The following is a 19,886-nucleotide window of genomic DNA, read 5'->3' on the forward strand; positions in this document are numbered from 1 at the left end:
GTCAATATAAAAAAAATCAAAGTGGGAAGGGATCACTTGTCCTGAGTAACCAGGGTTCTATTCTGTTATTCGGTTGTGATGCCGATAAAAAACCCTCATTCACGTACCAAGGCTCGATAGGCGGTATATCTTGGTTCTCCGCCTTGTTGTTAACGACGTGACAGCATCATCATAGTGTTTGATTGTATGCTTCCTCCACCCGGAGGTAGACCACTGGTTAGTACAGTAGTGATTAGTGGACATAAAGGAAAAGGGGATGTCTTAAAAATAAAAAAGGCTCCTTTTAACCAGTGCTAGTAGAATGTTAATTGGTGCTGGAAAGAATGCCTTATTAAAATTGTTGGGCGTGCGTAGGAAGCTTGATTATGGGGTTTCTGCACTGTATTTTGTCTGTAAAAAGGTCGACATGTTTCAGCCATAGATTGCCCTCATGGGGTCAAGTAGGCTTTCTTCAGGACCTAATAAGAAAAGTGGTTTGGGTAACCTTGCGTTTGAGGTTTAATCCATAGACTACGTTTGTCTAGGAATGGAAAAGGCCTAATAGTACCTGTGGGTGTAAAGTGGGAGGGGAGGGGGTTACAAAACAGACAATACAAACACAGACAGCGTCAATGCGCTGTATCTTAAATGCTGTTATCTACTTGTACACAAAAAAAGGTTACTTAAGTTTTCTTCTTTTTTTGTGTACAAGTAGATAACAGCATTTAAGATACAGCGCATTGGCGCTGTCTGTGTTTGTAGTGTCTGTTTTGTAACCCCCTCCCCTCCCACTTTACACCCACAGGTACTATTAGGCCTTTTCCATTCCTAGACAAACGTATTCTATGGATTAAACCTCAAAGGCAAGGTTACCCAAACCACTTTTCTTATTAGGTCCTGAAGAAAGCCTACTTGACCCCATGAGGGCAATCTATGGCTGAAACATGTCGACCTTTTTATGGACATAATACAGTTCGGAAGCCCCATAATCAAGCTTCCTACGCACGCCCAACAATTTTAATAAGGCATTCTTTCCAGCACCAATTAAAATTCTACTAGCACTGGTTAAAAGGAGCCTTTTTTAATTTTAAGACACCCCCTTTTCCTTTTTGTTCACTAATCACTACTGTACTAACCAGTGGTCTACCTCCGGGTGGAGGAAGCATACAATCAAACCCTATGATGATGCTGTCACGTCGCTAACAACAAGGCGGAGAACCAAGATATACCACCTATAGAGCCTTGGTACGTGAATGAGGGTTTTTATCGGCATCACAACCGAATAACAGAATAGAACCCTGGTTACTCAGGACAAGTGATCCCTTACCACTTAGATTTACACATGCAAGGACAGGACCCTGCACTGCAGCTTGCACTACGCCATATTGTGATAAGATTGGTTTACTAACCCTTTGAGGATATGTTGACCAGCCGAAACATGTCATCATCACTGGTCAAGACCAGACCCTACAGAGCTGCTGGGCCTAAAAACAAACATTCAATTAAGTAGTCCCTATCCATGCAGAGCAGCGTAGATCCTGCCATGACAGGTCCACGACTCTTTGAAGATGGTATAGATTCAATAGATGTCTGTTGCACAAATCCTGCAGAACTGGTGGCATCAAGCAGGAGCATGCTACAACAATGTGTCACAAACCATTAAGAACAGCTGATACATAGCCATACCAGGACTGGACCACATCTGCTCTATGGCAGCCAATGCCTTGACTGGGCCACAGAGCTGCTGCTGGGTGTATGGGAGCCATGTTGGTAATGATTGGGAGTGTATGCCTTAACAAAGTGTATGTTTTTTCCATCGAGTTATAAGTGATGGGTGGTCCAGCAGGTAGCTACTCAGTTTGCCGCACGTGTTTGGTAGTGTTGATTTGTGTTGTTGCAAACAAGTAGTAGGTTTAGTGTCATGCGCAAGGCTTGAAGATGTGTTCCAATCAGGTCTCAGCGGACTTGTAGTGGCGTTTAAGTGTGAATCTGGGCAATAGATATGCCACAGAATGCATTTACGTACAATCACCTGTAATCACCTGCTTCTGGGAGTAATGTTTCAGGGAACTGCCACGTTGAGGCAAAAACTGGATGAGGGCAGAGTAAGCAACAGAGAATGCTTGAGGCCTAACTTAAAAACTCCCATAGAGAAGCATCAGAGAATTTCCACTCCTTGGACCATTTAGTGTTGCAGACAGCGCCAGCTTCTGGAGAGTAAAAGTTACTGCACCAGATATAAAACTTCGCCACACCCCTTCCTTCGAACACTCTGGCCCGCCCTCAGCCTGACTTCCATTGGTGGAAAAGGAAGGCTTGGCAATGGTTGCCGGATTTCCCCTTGGTTCCTTTGATATTTGTCTTGAGTGAAACTTTCTTCAAGTCAAACAAGAAGGGTCTGGAGAGCAGGGACCCCCCTCAAGTGCCACCGGCCACAAGCTGCCTCATGAACTATAGCCCGGAGGAGAGCAGAGCGCACATAGAACTTACACTCAGGCTAGCGGTCAACGCAAACACTGGGCCAGCTTAAAAAAATCAGGTTACAAAATAGCAACCATTCGAAGAATACTGGTCCATTCATCATTGTAATAAATTTCAATATCGGGGTTATATTGGGGGTCAAAGTAAAAAACACAGATACTGGTATAAGATGGAAATTGTATACATCTTTGCGTATGTCGGTCCTATGAGGACCTCCTTCCTTTAATAGATGGCAAGACTGGTTCTGGCTCGTATTGTCTCCATTGTGCAGCCCATCCTGACCCAAAACTTGTAAGGAGCAAGACTAAACATATGCAGAGAAACTGGCTTAGATCTGACCATGGCAGTACAGGGCTCAGAACCCTGCACTCAGCTGGGACCACGCTATATAGAGACAAGACTAGCTTCATAGCCTCTCCACAACAGGTGGAACCAACTAAAAAAAGCCAAATTGATCCAAGCTCGGTCCTAGAGAGCCTCTGGGCCTTGAAAAGAACACACAATGATGTAGTCAAATTCCCTGGAAAGCAGCGAACGCTCTGCCACGGCAGGTCCAAAACTCAGTGAAGATGGTACAGATTCACAACATGTCGGCCTTGGTGTACAAACCCACCAGAACCAAGGGCATCAAGCCAGAGCATGCCACGACAGAGTACCACAAACTGAAGAACAGCCGGGACCTATCCACGCCATGCCAGGACTGGACACAGCCTCCGCGGATCCGCTGGCCAAGAAGAGGCATGCCTGGGCTGGGTAACACATTCCGCAGAGGGCTTCTACCAAGCCAGAGAATGCCAGTTCTGAGCTACACCCCTGGAGAGGAGTTGGTACCATGCCACTGCATACCTGGACTGGGCTACATCCCCCTTAGCAGTTAATACCCAGCCACGGTATGCATGGACAAGGCCACAGCCTCTGCAGTTTCTTACAAGAGCAGGCATGCCTGGGCTAGGCAACCAAGTCTGTAGAGAGCTGCAATCAAACCACAGCATGCCTTGGGTAGCCGATACCAAGCCACAGCACACCTGCACTGCATCACCCACCTGCAGTGGAGCTGCTACCAAGCCACAGCATACCTGCGCTGCGTCACCCACCTGCAGTGGAGCTGCTACCGAGCCACAGCATACCTGCGCTGCGTCACACACCTGCAGTGGAGCTGCTACCGAGCCACAGCATACCTGCGCTGCGTCACCCGCCTGCAGTGGGGCTTTCATCGAGACACAGCATACCTGCGCTGCATCACCCGCCTGCAGTGGAGCTTTTATCGAGACACAGCATACCTGCGCTGCATCACCCACCTGCTTTGGAGCTTTTATCCAGACACAGCATACCTGCGCTGCATCACCCGCATGCAGTGGAGCTGCTACCACACCACAGGATACCTGCACTGCGTCACCCACCTGCAGTGGAGCTGCTATCGAGCCACAGCATACCTGCGCTGCGTCACCCACCTGCAGTGGAGCTTTTATCGAGACACAGCATACCTGCACTGTGTCACCCACCTGCAGTGGATGTGCTACCGAGCCACAGAATACCTGCGCTGCATCACCCGCCTGCAGTGGAACTGCTACCATGCCACAGCAGACCTGCAATGCATCACCTACCTGCAGTGGAGCTGCTACTGAGCCACAGCATACCTGCACTGCATCACCTACCTGCAGTGGAGCTGCTACCGAGCCACATCATACCTGCACTGCATCACCCGCCTGCAGTGGAACTGCTACCATTCCACAGCAGACCTGCACTGCATCACCTACCTGCAGTGGAGCTGCTACCGAGCCACAGCATACCTGTACTGCATCACCTACCTGAAGTGGAGCTGCTACCGAGCCACAGCATACCTGTGCTGCATCACCCACCTGCAGTGGAGCTGCTACCGAGCCACAGCATACTTGCGCTGCGCCACCCACCTGCAGTTGAGCTGCAACCGAGCCACAGCATACCTGTGCTGCGTCACCCGCCTGCAGTGGAACTGCTACCAAGCCACAGCATACTTGCGCTGCGTCACCCACCTGCAGTGGAGCTGCAACCGAGCCTCAGCATACTTGCGCTGCATCACCCACCTGCAGTGGAGCTGCTACCAAGCCACAGCATACATGCACTGTATCACCCACCTGCAGTAGAGCTGCTATCGAGCCACAGCATACCTGTCCTGGGTCACCCACCTGGAGTGGAGCTGATATCGAGCCACAGCATACCTGCGCTGCGCCACCCACCTGCAGTGGAGTTGCTACCGAGCCACAGCCTACTTGCACTGCGTCACCCACCTGCAGTGGAGCTGCTACCGAGCCACAGCATACTTGCGCTGCATCACCCACCTGCAGTGGAGCTACTACCAAGCCACAAGCGGTACAAAAGGGGGTGGTGATGGACGGAGCATCTGAATCAATCAAACACTCACACCCAGTCAAAAGTGTGTGGCAGGGTATGCTCAGACGTGAGTCCCTTGCTCACTTTGCCACTGGATTCAAGCAAGCCGGGCTGAAGACGGCTGGAATGCCAGAAACCGGCCCTCTGAAGCTTGTTTCCGGTCCAGGGAAGACATGGCTTGGCAGTTCAGGCTGGACTGTTCCCATGAGGCACAGGGTCAGACTGATTTGCATATAGCCATGTCTGAACTGGGGTGGCAGAGTGGGCTAAAGAACGGTGATGGATTAAACCCAGATCTTTTGACTGGGTGTGAGTGTTTGATTGATTCAGATGCTCCGTCCATCACCACCCCCTTTTGTACCACTACCAAGCCACAGCATACCTGTGCTGCGTCACCCACCTGCAGTGGAGCTGCTATCGAGCTACAGCATACCTGCTCTGCGTCACCCACCTGCAGTGGAGCTTTTAATCGAGACACAGCATACCTGCGCTGCATCACCCGCCTGCAGTGGAAACTGCTACCACGCAACAGCATACCTGCACTGCGTCACCTACCTGCAGTGGAGCTGCTATCAAGCCACAGCATACCTGTGCTGCGTCACCCACCTGCAGTGGAGCTTTTATCGAGACACAGCATACCTGCACTGCATCACCCACCTGCAGTGGAGCTGCTACTGAGCCACAGCATACCTGCGCTGCATCACCCACTTGCAGTGGAGCTGCTACCAAGCCACAGCATACCTGCGCTGTGTCACCCACCTGCAGTGGAGCTTTTATCGAGACACAGCATACCTGCACTGCATCACCCACCTGCAGTGGAGCTGCTACTGAGCCACAGCATACCTGCGCTGCATCACCCACTTGCAGTGGAGCTGCTACCGAGCCACAGCATACCTGCGCTGTGTCACCCACCTGCAGTGGAGCTGCTACAGAGCCACAGCATACCTGTGCTGCATCACCCACCTGCAGTGGAGCTGCTACCGAGCCACAGCATACCTGCGCTGCATCACCCACCTGCAGTGGAGCTGCTACCAAGCCACAGCATACCTGCACTGCGTCACCTACCTGCAGTGGAGCTGCTACCAAGCCACAACATACCTGCGCTGCGTCACCCGCCTGCAGTGAAACTGCTACCACGCAACAGCATACCTGCACTGCGTCACCTACCTGCAGTGGAGCTGCTATCGAGCCACAGCATGCCTGCGCTGCATCACCCACCTGCAGTAGAGCTTTTATGGAGACACAGCATACCTGCGCTGCGTCACCCGCCTGCAGTGGAGATGCTATCGAGCCACAGCATACCTGTGCTGCGTCACCCACCTGCAGTGGAGCTGCTACCGAGCCACAGCATACCTGCGCTGCGTCACCCGCCTGCAGTGGGGCTTTCATCGAGACACAGCATACCTGCGCTGCATCACCCGCCTGCAGTGGAGCTTTTATCGAGACACAGCATACCTGCGCTGCATCACCCACCTGCTTTGGAGCTTTTATCGAGACACAGCATACCTGCGCTGCATCACCCGCATGCAGTGGAGCTGCTACCACACCACAGGATACCTGCACTGCGTCACCCACCTGCAGTGGAGCTGCTATCGAGCCACAGCATACCTGCGCTGCGTCACCCACCTGCAGTGGAGCTTTTATCGAGACACAGCATACCTGCACTGTGTCACCCACCTGCAGTGGATGTGCTACCGAGCCACAGAATACCTGCGCTGCATCACCCGCCTGCAGTGGAACTGCTACCATGCCACAGCAGACCTGCAATGCATCACCTACCTGCAGTGGAGCTGCTACTGACCCACAGCATACCTGCACTGCATCACCTACCTGCAGTGGAGCTGCTACCGAGCCACAGCATACCTGCACTGCATCACCCGCCTGCAGTGGAACTGCTACCATTCCACAGCAGACCTGCACTGCATCACCTACCTGCAGTGGAGCTGCTACCGAGCCACAGCATACCTGTACTGCATCACCTACCTGAAGTGGAGCTGCTACCGAGCCACAGCATACCTGTGCTGCATCACCCACCTGCAGTGGAGCTGCTACCGAGCCACAGCATACTTGGGCTGCGCCACCCACCTGCAGTTGAGCTGCAACCGAGCCACAGCATACCTGTGCTGCGTCACCCGCCTGCAGTGGAACTGCTACCAAGCAACAGCATACTTGCGCTGCGTCACCCACCTGCAGTGGAGCTGCAACCGAGCCTCAGCATACTTGCGCTGCATCACCCACCTGCAGTGGAGCTGCTACCAAGCCACAGCATACATGCACTGTATCACCCACCTGCAGTAGAGCTGCTATCGAGCCACAGCATACCTGTCCTGGGTCACCCACCTGGAGTGGAGCTGATATCGAGCCACAGCATACCTGCGCTGCGCCACCCACCTGCAGTGGAGTTGCTACCGAGCCACAGCCTACTTGCACTGCGTCACCCACCTGCAGTGGAGCTGCTACCGAGCCACAGCATACTTGCGCTGCATCACCCACCTGCAGTGGAGCGGCTATCGAGCCACAGCATACCTGCGCTGCATCACCCGCCTGCAGTGAAACTGCTACCACGCAACAGCATACCTGCACTGCGTCACCTACCTGCAGTGGAGCTGCTATCGAGCCACAGCATGCCTGCGCTGCATCACCCACCTGCAGTAGAGCTTTTATGGAGACACAGCATACCTGTGCTGCGTCACCCGCCTGCAGTGGAGATGCTATCGAGCCACAGCATACCTGTGCTGCGTCACCCACCTGCAGTGGAGCTGCTACCAAGCCACAGCATACCTGCGCTGCGTCACCCACCTGCAGTGGAGCTACTACCGAGCCACAGCATACCTGCGCTGCAGCACCCACCTGCAGTGGAGCTGCTACCGAGTCACAGGATACCTACCCTGCGTCACCCACCTGCAGTGTTGCTGCTACCAAGCCACAGCATACCTGCGCTGCGTCACCCACCTGCAGTGGAGCTGCTACCCAGCCACAGCATACCTGCGCTGCGTCCCCCACCTGCAGTGAAGCTGCTACCGTGCCACAGCATACCTACCCTGCAGCACCCACCTGCAGTGGAGCTGCTACTGAGCCACAGCATGCCTGTACTGCGTCCCCCACCTGCAGTGGAGCTGATATCGAGCCACAGCATACCTGCCCTGAGGCACCCACCTGCGGTGGAGCTGATACCAATCCACAGCATACCTGCGCTGCGTCACCCGCCTGCAGTGGAGCTGCTACCGAGCCACAGCATACCTGCACTGTGTCACCCACCTGCAGTGGAGCTGCTACCGAGCCACCTCATACCTGCGCTACATCACCCCCCTGCAGTGGAGCTGCCACCAAGCCACGGCATACCTGCGCTGCGTCACCCGCCTGCAGTGGAGCTGCTACCAAGCCACAGCATGCCTGTACTGCGTCACCCACCTGCAGTGGAGCTGCTACCGAGCCACAGCATACCTGCGCTGCGTCACCCGCCTGCAGTGGAGCTGCTACCAAGCCACAGCATGCCTGTACTGCATCACCCACCTGCAGTGGAGCTGCTACCGAGCCACAGCATACCTGCGCTGCGTCCCCCACCTGCAGTGAAGCTGCTACCGTGCCACAGCATACCTGCGCTGCGTCCCCCACCTGCAGTGAAGCTGCTACCGTGCCACAGCATACCTACCCTGCAGCACCCACCTGCAGTGGAGCTCCTACTGAGCCACAGCATACCTGTACTGCGTCACCCACCTGCAGTGGAGCTGATATCGAGCCACAGCATACCTGCCCTGAGGCACCCACCTGCGGTGGAGCTGATACCAATCCACAGCATACCTGCGCTGCGTCACCCGCCTGCAGTGGAGCTGCTACCGAGCCACAGCATACCTGTGCTGCGTCACCCGCCTGCAGTGGAGCTGCTACCAAGCCACGGCATACCTGCACTGTGTCACCCACCTGCAGTGGAGCTGCTACCAAGCCACAGCATACCTGCACTGTGTCACCCACCTGCAGTGGAGCTGCTACCGAGCCACCTCATACCTGCGCTACGTCACCCCCCTGCAGTGGAGCTGCTACCAAGCCACGGCATACCTGCGCTGCGTCACCCACCTGCGGCAGAGCTGCTACCGAGCCACAGCATACCTGCACTGTGTCACCCACCTGCAGTGGAGCTGCTACCGAGCCACAGCAATCCTGGACTCTGTAGCAGCTCCTCGACAGTGGCACTGGCAAAGCCACAGCATGCCTGGAATGGCCACACTCCCCCACATAGTAGTTTAAACCGAGCAGCAGCATGCTTGGGCTGGGTCACAGGCCTAACAGCACCTCTGGTGCCAAACCACAGCATGCCTGAACTGGGCAACAAGGCCTACAGAGGCGCGGATATCAAGCAAGCCACTGCATGCCTGGACCGGGCACCGGCTCTACAGATCAGCTGGTACCAAGCCACAACAAGCCAGGACAGGGCACCGCCTCTACAGATCAGCTGGTACCAAGCCACTGCATGCCTGGACAGGGCACCGCCTCTACAGATCAGCTGGTACCAAGCCACGACAAGCCTGCAGACCCCTGGTACCTAACCACAATGGGCCTGTCCCTGGACAGGGCACCGCCTCTACAGATCAGCTGGTACCAAGCCACGACAAGCCTGCAGACCCCTGGTACCTAACGACAATGGGCCTGTCCCTGGACAGGGCACAGCCGCTACAGATCAGCTGGTACCAAGCCACGACAATCCTGCAGACCCCTGGTACCTAACGACAATGGGCCTGTCCCTGGACAGGGCACAGCCGCTACAGATCAGCTGGTACCAAGCCACAACGAACCTTAGCTTAGCAAAAAACCATGCAGAACATCTTGTGCCAAAACACAGCATTCCTGGGCTAGGCAACACTCTGTGCCTAGTGCAACAACCCAGAACACAAGAGGGCTCGTTCAGGCCGGCACCCTGAAGAGCAGCCATACTGCTAAAGAACACATTTACAAGTCCAGTTCATAGCAGAGCAGCTGGGTGGATTCAAACAAAAACATGTCAAGGCTGGGTCCAACACTCTGCACACAACAGCTGGTCCAGATGTGGAACGTGTCCGGACAGGGTCACAAACCTGCAGAACTGCTGGCCCCACCCTAAACACAGCAGGACTCTCTAAGAAACCAAAACATCTGTTTGTGCTGGAATAAATCATTCTCTAGCCGCCTAAAAACCCTGCAAAGGAGTAGATGAAAAACGGGGTCATTGCGTAACATCCTCTGCTCAAAACCCTACAACTATATTTATGGAAGGGTACCACCTAAAATTCCATTAATAGCAGCGGTTCCTGCAATGCTCTCAGATGAACTGAGATTGTATGTTCTATCCAAGTCACTCACGAGACAAGGGCCTTTATTTAGAGCATTGCCCTGTCATTCGTCAGAGTGGCTGAGGAAATTACCACTGCCACCTTGGCCGCGCCATCGCTACCATATTTGGGCCCTATGTACTGCCTCATTTTCCCATAGACACAGAATGGGTAAAACCCTTTGATATATCTGGCTCTTAGATCCTGTCCACTGGTCATGAGTAGATCTGTGTCTTCAGAGGAGCCCCTGCCGTAGCGGTTCCTCTGAAGGCACAGAAAGTATGCTTAGTTGTTGCAGCATTTCAGGCGCCCACCCAACAAACTTTTTTGTCAAAGCCGGAGATTGTTTTTTGAAAAACAAAAACCTAGTGACACAAAAATTTTCATCGGGTTATGTGGGTCATTTGTAATTTTTTTCTGTTCGGATATGCCAGCGATTCCTTAGCAGTCCAAAATTGCAAAAAATAACTCAGACCGTCCGATCTAAGTAAGGGTGGATGGCCTGATGCGCCATCATCGATGTCCCCAACTCTGTTGAGCCTTCGGTGTAGAGTTCCCATCGGTGGCGCCATTCCGCAGTGGGAACCATGGCGGTCCACCCTACCCTGAATAGAGCAGACAGATTGTCACTTTGACGGACAGGGTCTATGTTTTCTCAATAGCCAGGGTCAGCCCCCATTGGCTCCTAACGGTTGAATAAATATTGTGGGTGCTGCTCAGTGGGAGACGAGGTGTCATCTCTTACCCCTCTCTGAGGGCAATCACTGTCTCCTAAGACCAACACTGACAGGCCTTAGAGAGAAGAGCAGGTGAGACACAACTGCAGTGAAGCATGCGATGGAGGTCTTCGAAAAAATGGAAAACACAGAGTCTGATCCTGACTTCAGGACTTGTGCATAGAAAAATGGATGATTTGGACCAATCACATTCCTTCCCTGTGCCACACTTTAATATATGTGACATAAATACATATATAGAAGTGCAGCAGGCTGCCGTGCCCTGACGCAAGGACATGGCACCCATCACATGTTAATTTCTGTGATCTGGTCTAAAAGAACCCCCATAAACAATAAAGTTCTGTATTACCTTGATTCAAGATTATCTTCCTACAATATAAGTGTTCTTTGTAAAGCGCTTTGCTACTTCTTGGAGCTGTGTCCACATCTTCATCTTGTTCCCCTCCCAGAAACATGATTGGCTCAAACTGTAAACAAGTCCTAGCCAATCACGACAAAAGCAGGTTAAAGAGCTAAACAGGGTTTTTTTAGAGGAACAGATGGTTTCCTGTGCTTCTCAGGTGTGTTTCCCAGAGAGTGGAGGGGGTGGGTTGCAGGTGTGCTTTTTCAGTCTGTCTCTACCAGGTGTTTGTGTCTGTGCCCCAGGTGCGTTTTGGTGTCCCATTCCCATGTGTATTTAGCAGGTGAGTTTGTGGTTCAAAAGTGCACGTATGTTTCCAGGGCCTGCTTTTTTTTATTTCCACGTGTTTTTCAGAAGCTGCTGTCCCAGAACTATCAGCCAGATTCATCAATGTCCCGATTTGCGAGTCCTTAATAGCGATTATTAAGGAATCGCTATTAAAGACTCGCAAAACGGGAATCATGTAGAAATCGCAATATTATTTGCGATTTCTACAGCTTCCTTATTTGCAATTAGCAAATTGCTAATCGCAAATAAGGAATGACTCCCCATTCATTCCTATGGGCCTAAGGCCGGCCCATAGGAATGAATGGGGAGTCATTCCTTATTTGCGATTAGCAATTTGCTAATCGCAAATAAGGATGTGATTTCAAGGGTGCCAGGGGTGTCCAAAGGACACCCTGTAGCACCCCTGAAATGTAAATTTAGACTGATGTTGCGCACACACATGTCCACAGGACATGTGTGTGTGTGTAACATACAACTTAGAACAAGCATTTGCAATGCAATAGGTCTTGTAGCATTAAAGTTTGAGTTATTGGCATTGTGTATGACAATGCGTTGCATCAAATTTTTAGCATACTTTGAATTGGTGAGCAGTTTGAGTGTGTGCAAGAGTGCTGTTGCTCACAGCTGTTATTATTCACACAGCTCTGATGATGCACCTCACGCACGGGGCTGACGCAGTTATTATTCACAAAGCTCTGATGATGCACCTCAAGCACGGGCTCACAGGTGTTATTATTCACGCAGCTCTAATGATGCACCTCACCACGGGGCTGACGCAGTTATTTTGCACCTCATCACGGGGCTGACGCAGTTATTATTCACAAAGCTCTGATGATGCACCTCAGGCACGGGCTCACAGCTGTTATTATTCACACAACTCTGATGATGCACCTTTGGCACGGACTCACAGCTGTCATTATTCACACAGCTCTGATGATGCACCTTAGGCACGGGCTCACAGCTGTTATTATTCACACAGCTCTAATGATGCACCTCAGCACAGGGCTGACGCAGTTATTATTCACAAAGCTCTGATGATGCACCTCATGCACGGGCTCACAGCTGTTATTATTCACTCAGCTCTAATGATGCACCTTAGGCATGGGCTCACAGCTGTTATTATTCACACAGCTCTAATGATGCACCTCACGCACGGGGCTGACGCAGTTATTATTCACAAAGCTCTGATGATGCATCTCAGGCACGGGCTCACAGTTGTTATTATTCACACAGGTCTGATGATGCACCTCACGCACGGGGCTGACCCAGTTATTATTCACACAGCTCTGATGATGCACCTCAGCCACGGGCTCACAGCTGTTATTATTCACACAGCTCTGATGATGCACCTCACGCACGGGCTCACAGCTGTTATTATTTACACAGCTGTGATGATGCACCTCACGCACGGGGCTGACGCAGTGCCAAGGCAGTGCAGCATCTTCGCTTGCTGCGCTGCGCTGCATGAACTCTTTGCAAATATACCCCTAGTTAAGTATGTTGCGAGGATTATTTGCGAACATCGCCTAAGGCACCATTAATTAAGAAGCAATCGCCTGATTGCACAGCCGTTGACATGTGAACTCGCATAGCTCGCCACAACCTACCTGTCAATCAAAGACGAAGCTGCACACCAACAGTTCCCAGTGAGGCCGAATTGCACATGATGCATGTGCCCAAGGTCACAGGAGGCGTCAGATGAGAGCAGACAAGACTATAGCGACGGATCGCGCAGTCCAACCCTTTAATACGCGCGTTAATGAGATGAGTAATGTGAATAAACCACTATGGGATTTATTTACAAGCCCCTTGCGATGCCGGTAAGTCACTTTCTCCCATATTAAAAATGACTCACTTGCAGCGCAGGGTGCCTGTAAATAAGTCCCTATCAGTGCGCTTCACACGCACTCGTATTTAGCAATCCCACATTTCGAGTCCGCACTTGACGCTGCACTCCCTGAGCCCCTGCACGTCCCGTAGTTTATGAGTAGTCTGTAATACGCAATTATTGTTACAATCAACAATATAATCATTTTGCTGTAGCACACGTACAGCAGTGTGACGTAAAAAACCAAAGCTGTTTCATAAACGACCTGCAAGCAAAATAATCCAGCGAACTGGCATTTCTCTTGGAGGCAATTAGGTGTGTTAGAATTTTGGGTTTAAATTTAAACTCAACATCCCATTATGAGGATAAAAGCGTTTTCCACCAAATCACAATTTCGACTGTTAAAAGAAAAACAGCGACTTTTCAAAATACTACAGAGGCAGAAAATAAAATAACCATTTGAACTATAAGGAAGCGACCAGCCTTGCAATATTTTTTAGGAAAGATTTTAGGATGTAACCAGAACAAAGAAAATGTTCCATAATTGAGTGGTTATAGCCCTGCTTTCTGTGAAGGCAAAGTGTGATTCTGTAGTTTTGGAGCTATGTGAATTTTCTCTGACACATGTATGTGAGTGACAATGTGCACATGTATTGTGTACTGTCCAAAGTTTAATATTCATTGTTGGTGAATGAAGAGGAGGAAAAGTAGTGCCAAGTCTTCATTTTAGAAGCAGTCTTTGCGCTCTGGGTGAAACACAATGTTGTATTCTCTTTTATAAAGATGTTCAGTGTTGTGAACTCCCTGCCATGGATTTGTATCTCAGTGACTGAGCATGTACTACTTCCGGTCTTCTACAATATTTGTAGGGATGTGATGATCAGTGCAAAATCATTTGTGTTACAGACTGAAACCCAGGACACAGCAACTGGGATGAAGACATTCACTGTATCAGATGTAAGAATGTCTTTTGTTTATCCTCCTGTCTCATCTGTGACATTGTGTCTCGGCTCGTGATTTTTCCCTGTTCTTACTAAAGGGACTTGTTGCACTCTGTGGAGATGTGACCTGTTCAAAGACAGAACGCAATAAAGTAATTTGATATTAACAATTTTCCTCAGTGTTTTGACTTTGATGTAACATATTCTCACGATCACGGGCACTGTTGGGTCAACGTTCACACCAGTGAACTTTGGCACCACGTAGAGGCAGGGGTGCTTTAAAGGGAGGGTGGGTGGCACACTGCACCTCGATGGTTTTAGAGGCTTCCATGAGCTGCCAGTGCTGCTGTAGGGTCTCAAGCATTCATTTACTGAACCAAACAGTCCTGTTAAAAACACGGAAGTACCTGTACTGTTTCCTAAAATACATTGAAGTGTGGCTAAGAAAATGCCTGTAAAGTCTAGTGAAAAGTTGAGCCGACTTGCTGAGTAGCACCAGTGGTACCCATTAAAATGATGCCACGCCCACTAAAAAGTGCCAGCGTAGGCCTCTTTAAATGTGCAGCTGTGCCAGCAGAGTTCCATCAAGACCTGGCAGTTCGACGGAGATACAGCGCCCAAATACCCCTAGTGGTGACAGTCTGGCGCTTTACAAATGCTGTTTAATTGATTGATTGATCGATCAAAGGCACGGGTGGGTATACAGGAAGCCGAAGACAGGTCTCCAAAAGAGCGACCAAGCACATTCCGAAAGCTCTCTTCTTTCTACTATTCAAACCGGTTCGTTTCAGTTTTCTAGAGCCTGGAAAGAGAACCTGACATGAAGGAACTAGATAATTGTTGGTGGGTGGAGTGTCGGGCGTGAGGAGTATCGGGTGGAGAGTGGTTCTGAAACATGACACTGTTAGCCCTTTAACTCAACTATTCCTGCAACAGGTAAGGTGAAAAGTTTCAAACCTGCAGCTGGTAAGTGGGGAAGGGGTAAAAGGAGCAGGTGTGCAAAGAAAAGAGTCATAAAACCGTGGTATGATATGGATCATTATGAAATAAAAAAAAGAGTGGCCGTAGAGGGATACAGGTGCCCCACTGACATTTACTGCTGAGGCGAGGTGTGTCTGCGGTGAGTGCCCTTCTCTGCGCGCCCCACGCACCCTCAGGTCCACCGGTACAGACAGGTGCTGTCTTCAAGCGCTGCCCCTCTCACTGCGCCCCAACCCACGGCACCTGCAGTTACAAGCGAGGGGGGGGGGGTGCTCCAGGGGGTGTTCCAACGTCCTCCTCTGCCCCAGACACCCACTGAGGGGTGTGATATGCAGGGCTGCCTATGACTCCAACAGTACAGGGAAGTTGGGTTCATGGGGTTTTCTCCGAGTGTGTCCCACGCCCCCCACTCCTAATACCTACAGGGACAGGCATGCGAGGTCGGCAAATATCCCTCTTCAGGTGTATCCCCGCTTACCCGGATGCCTGCCGACTGCAACTACTGCCACCAGGTGTGTTTCGCAGCTACACCCCCTCCAACCCCCCCCCCCCACACACACACACCGAAATACACACACACACACACATCCTGGGCTCTACAGCCCTCTGTGACAGCTATCACTACAGGCAAGTGCTGCATGGGGGTTTCTTGTGTCTTCTGACCTCTTACTGTTCTACCCATAATTGAACTTAGTAGTAGTTGATGTAAGTAATAGGAAGTACCTTCAATCACCGACCCAACCCCCCCCCCCCTAAGTTTCCAGCATGCTCTGACAACGACCATACCATGCGAACGCGGTCTGCGGATGAATCACGCTCTTGCCGCAGGCCCTGGGGCCGGAGACGCACAGAGGTTCCCACACTGTCGCCCATTCATCCCATTCAGATGGTACAATAGAAGCGTGTCACACAGAGCGATTCTCCAAAATACTACAGAGACAGAAAATAAAATAACCATTTGAACTATAAGGAAGCGACCAGCCTTGCAATATTTTTTAGGAAAGATTTTAGGATGTAACCACCTTTGGTGGGGGCTGGACTTCCGTCTTGTGTGCGAAGCCCACTCCTAAGAAGACGTGGGCACGCAAAACGAAACCTATCGTGGGGCGGGACTTCCGTTTTGTGAAGCCCGCGCCCACGGAGTGCCTGGAGGAGCAGTGGTGACGCGGGCTCCCATGCCCGAGGGAGAGCCCCGAGGTCGGAGGCTGCACAAGTCCGGAGTGCCGGTGAGCGGGGAAGGGGGGGATGCCTGTATGTGTGCGTGTGTGTCTGTGTGTGCCTGTGTGTGCGACGGTGGAGGGGTGGGGGCGGACGTCTCTCCGTCCGTGTATGTGCGCTTGTGTATGTGTGTGCGCATGCGTGCAGGGGGAGGTGTGCCTGTGTATGTTTGCGCTTCCCAGGAGACAGCCACGGCGAGCGCGTTCGCGCGCGCGTGGCCTGCGCCGATCGCCTTTTGCGAGATGCGCGCGGCCAAGTGCTGTCTCCTGGGAAGCACAGTCAGTAACAAAAGATCTCCTGGCGGACACAGCGCTGACGCGCTGTTACGCCACGAGACCTAAAAATGCACTAAAGTGCATTTTTCTAAGTTTTCGCTATTTATCACGAAGTCAGACTTCGCGGTAAATAGCGGCCTAAAATAGCGAATTCGCAATTCAAAAATGGTTCATGAATTGCATTTAAGGAATCTCAAATAGAGATTCCTTGAATGCAATTCCTCGCAATCTAGCGATTTCGCAATTTGCGATTTTTGCATTTGGGGTGATGAATCCCAAATGCAAAAATTGCGCTCCCAAAGGGCCAGATTCTCAGAATCTGGGCCTTTGCGAGCCGATTTCTCTTTGATGAATCTGGCTGTAAGTGTGTATTTACATTGTGTTTGTTCCTTTCGTGTGTGTGTTAGTATCTCTCCGGCATTCCAGTTGGATCTGAATTACCTACATCCACAGAGGATTTCCCAGGTGTCTTTGTGTTTACACTGGGTGTGTTTCTGTTTTAGATTAACGGAATTTGTCTGGAACGCTTCAAATGAATTGCTTCACTCAAAGTTCGCTTCTGGTCAATTATTTGTACAATGTATATGCGCCCACTTCAGGCACATTCAGATCCTGGCCTCTGTTTTGGTCTCTGTTCTCGGACTTTAAATGCAAAAACTTATTCCCGGGATTAACCTCTTTGTTTCTGTATGTAAGGGCTCGCCTGATTTGTGCATTTTTTCTAGAATAAAAGTGTGTCTTTGCGTTAGTTATTAGATAAACTATTACTTCTGTGCTTGTATTTGATGGATTGTATTTAAAGAGTTAAGTATATACTTTCTGGATGCAGTGTGGATTATTCATGGTTTATGTTTATGTATTTATTTAAAAAAAATATATTTTGTATTTCATCATGAAAAAAAAGTACAACTGAAGCATACAATCACAATACTTATAGTACAATGAATATGTGTCTATATATAGCTAATAAAAGCCATTATCAGCGAAGACCATATACCAAAAAACCAGAGCAACATTTTTTTTTTTTTTAAAGGATGAAGTCTACATACAGGCAATAAATAATTTTAGAGGCTAAGACATTTATATTTGACTCTTCTGATACATAAATATGAACATAGCTGTTTCACAGGGTTTCTCACCAATTTTGAATTTTTCATCATGGGGTGTTCTTGTGTTTCCCAGGTGTGCTTGTGTTTCCCAGGTGTGCTTGTGTTTCCCAGGTGTGCTTGTGTTTCCCAGGCATGCTTGTGTTTCCCAGGCATGCTTGTGTTTCCCAGGTGTGCTTATGTTTCCCCGGTGTGTTTTCTTTGTTCCAAAGGCTTGTTTGTGCTTCCCAGGCTTGTTTTTGTTTCAGGTGTGTTTGCTTTTTTGAGGTATGATTGTGTCTCTGAACTATATTCGTGCTTTTTAGCCATATTTGTGTTTCCAGTAGTCCCTAAAGTTTCTAGATGGTTTTTTTCCAGGTGTGTTTCTGTTTCCCTAGGTGGGGGCTGTGAGTTGATGGGTTTGCGGGTGGCTATGTCAATAGTACATTTGTTTCGCAGGGTGTGATGTATTTGCCCTAATGTGTGTCCGATGCATGTGTTGTGTCCGGGTTTGAGTTCCATAGGTATGTTTGCGAGGGGAGTGGGTCGATTTCTACTGCATGGTCCATCCCACACTAAGACCCATTTATAGGTTCGAGTCTCTACGTCGGCGCAACATCCTGTGATTCTGGGCAAATCACTTAATCTCCCCGTGCCCATGGACAGTGCCTGGATACCCTCACGGGTGATAAGTTGCGCTATATAAATCTACAAACAAACAAATAGTACATTGAAGTATACATATCTGTAACTCACAGGGTTAATGCGCTTGACAGTCAGGGTAAACGAGAGACTCAGGCCAACATTATGGACTTCTGTGCAATTGTGATGCGCCTGCTTCGAAATTACAAGTTGTGTGTTTAAAAACACTGACGTTTTTCTTACCTTATGTTAAAGGTTCGAAAAGGGTTAAAACCAGTTGGTATATTCTAGGGTAGTACTTAATTAGCATAATTTGCTTTCACATAATCATGCGAAATTAGGAAAAATTCCACAAAATACAAATGTATCATTTCAAACTGTGCTTTTTGTTTTTGACAACGTTATTTTTTTTTTTATTGGTTTTATACAGCAGACGTATTTACCCTTACATTTTTTCAATGGTTTTTTACTTATATTTGACCCTTCTCCTTGGCAACTTGGCGAGACTTGGCTTTGCGTTCCAGTATCTTTTTCGCGGTCCTTGTCCAACTTCAGTCTCGTGATCACCACCTTGCTGCCCTTGCATCAATTATTGGCATATAAAAAATTAAAAAAAACGCAAATAACAGCCGCTCGTTATGTTTTTCTGTGCGTTAATGGTAAATTTTTACAGGAAATGGCGGACATTATGCAAAGTGGAATAATAGCTGGAATTTTGTGTAACACGAAATTCCTGTATTTGCATGAATTACACTGGCGAAATTAAAATTTCGCCCACACCTACTTTATTCAAAGTTATTATTCAAATCTCAGCGGATTTCTGGTAATCCTCCTGTAATCCTGTAGCTCTGAAATACTTATCCCAGTGGAATCATTGCGTCCAGGAGCCGGAATATCAATGCACTTCTCCTGAACCTCATAGCTTCTCTTGGTGCTATAATAGCTGGATGGATGGGCAATCTTGACATGCTTTGGAATTTTTTTATGTACATTTATGTAATAGCAAGGGTACACACGGTGAAGCATGCTATCGGATCACCAGAATGCTTCCAAACACCTTTTGGTGCCAAAGGGATTTTGTAAATGTGTGTGTGTTACAATATCGAAGTCAGTAACATTCACCTTAACATATAGCGGGTTCTGAAAATCAGCTTTCAATTTATCAACAATGTTTTACAACTTTTAAAACAGTTTTTAAAATCTTCGTGGTTCAAAGACACTTTAAGACTGAAAACTGTATGTACACTTTTACCAAAAATGTACATTGTTTTTGTTTAACAGAATATTTTATCTAGTTCCTTGTTTTTGCTCATTTGTATAGCACTATATTGGCCCAGGTCATTTCAGTGCTATTAAAA

At 49.6% G+C, this 19,886-nt stretch overlaps 1 protein-coding gene across 1 annotated transcript in view; it reads left to right on the plus strand.

Annotated features, from left to right (window-relative positions):
* Positions 1 to 19,886, plus strand: part of ADAMTSL4 (ADAMTS like 4) — a 334,744-nt gene that overhangs the window by 201,368 nt on the left and 113,490 nt on the right.

This window comes from Lissotriton helveticus, chromosome 12 (assembly GCF_964261635.1).
Source record: "Lissotriton helveticus chromosome 12, aLisHel1.1, whole genome shotgun sequence".
Classification (NCBI taxonomy): domain Eukaryota; kingdom Metazoa; phylum Chordata; class Amphibia; order Caudata; family Salamandridae; genus Lissotriton; species Lissotriton helveticus.